The sequence below is a fragment of the Trichechus manatus genome, unplaced genomic scaffold (genome assembly GCF_000243295.1).
Source record: "Trichechus manatus latirostris isolate Lorelei unplaced genomic scaffold, TriManLat1.0 scaffold00085, whole genome shotgun sequence".
Taxonomy (NCBI): domain Eukaryota; kingdom Metazoa; phylum Chordata; class Mammalia; order Sirenia; family Trichechidae; genus Trichechus; species Trichechus manatus.
The window spans coordinates 7,129,174-7,130,708 of NW_004444021.1; positions in this window are offsets into that span (position 1 = coordinate 7,129,174).

Below are 1,535 nucleotides of genomic sequence, written 5' to 3' on the forward strand. Positions count from 1 at the left end.
AAGAAATTGGAATAATCAAATTTACTCTAAAATACTATTAAATCATTCATTATCATGAATAATGCTAAGCTCACTTTAGATTCTATGCCAGGCTAGTCATCTCGTACTTTTTTTTAATTTAAGTAATATTGTCAATATTTAAACCAAACCCAGCTAATATTATTAGTATTCTTAAGTTATTTACAGGCAGTAATAATATCCTTACATGATTTATTATCGTTAATACCTAGAAAATATTTCTTAAAATAATGAGCTCCAGAAATTATAGTCATCAATTACACTTTTTAAAAAATATTTTATTGTGTTTTGAGGTGAAAGCTCACATAGCAAATTAGGTTCCCATTTAACAGTTTTTATACAACTTGTTCCATGACGTTGGTTACATTTTTCACAATGTGTCAACGTTCTCATTATTTCCATTCTTTTTGTTTTGTTTCCACTAATCTAGCTTCCCTGCCCCCCTTAACTTCTCATCTTTGTTTTATGATAAATGTTGACCATTTTGTCTCATATAGTTGATTATTTAAGGGAGCACAATATTCACAAGTGATATTGTCTATTTTATAAGCCAATCTATTATTTGGATGAAAGGTGATCATCAGGAGTGGCTTCACTTCCAAGTTCAAAGGGTATCTTACAGCAATAGTCTTGGGGCTTCCTCTAGTCTCTGTTGGTCCAGTAAGTCTGGTCTGTTTTCGGAATTTGAGTTTTTTGTTCTACATTTTTCTCCCCTTCTATCCAGGACCTTCTATTTTGTCCCTGGCCAGAACAATCGGTAGTGGTAACTGGTCACCATCTAATTCTTCTGGTCTTAGGCTAGATGAGAGCTTGGTTCATGTGGGCTATTAGTCCTGTGGACTAGTTGCTTCTTTGAGTCTGTCATTTCCTTCTTTCTCTTTTGTTCCAGATAAGTATGGACCAATAGTTGTATCTTAGATGGCCACTCGCAAGCTTTTAAGACCCCAGACACTACTCGCCAAACTAATACAGTTCATAAAAAACGTTATCTTCATGAACTATATTATCCCATGAGACTATGGTCCTAAGCCTTCAAACCCAGTAAGCCAATCCCACAAGGAAATATCCAGAACTGTGCCCCTATGTGGTTTACAATATATATGAATATATAGGAGTGCACATAAATATGTACATACACATGCCTACAGACATACCTGTACATGCGCACCCAAATATTCATATATACCTTCCTATACATATATATGCATACATGTCTACCTATGTAACCACATACTTTTTTTTAGTTGTTATTATTGTTGTTGCAAAATTGTATGTCATAGCATTTACCAAAATTGTTCCTTATTCCTGCATACTTCTTCGTGTCTTCATTTATCTTGGACAAGTTGTACAGACTTTACCCGTATTGGGTATCGCCTTTCCCGTCACCAAAAATAACAAGTGTCTACTATCTATCTAGAAAGTAATTCCTCCTTCCTCCTCCCATCCCTGGTAACCATCAAAGAAGGTTGCTTTCTGTGTGTATACCTATGCTTGACTTTTTATAAAAGTGAACCGTA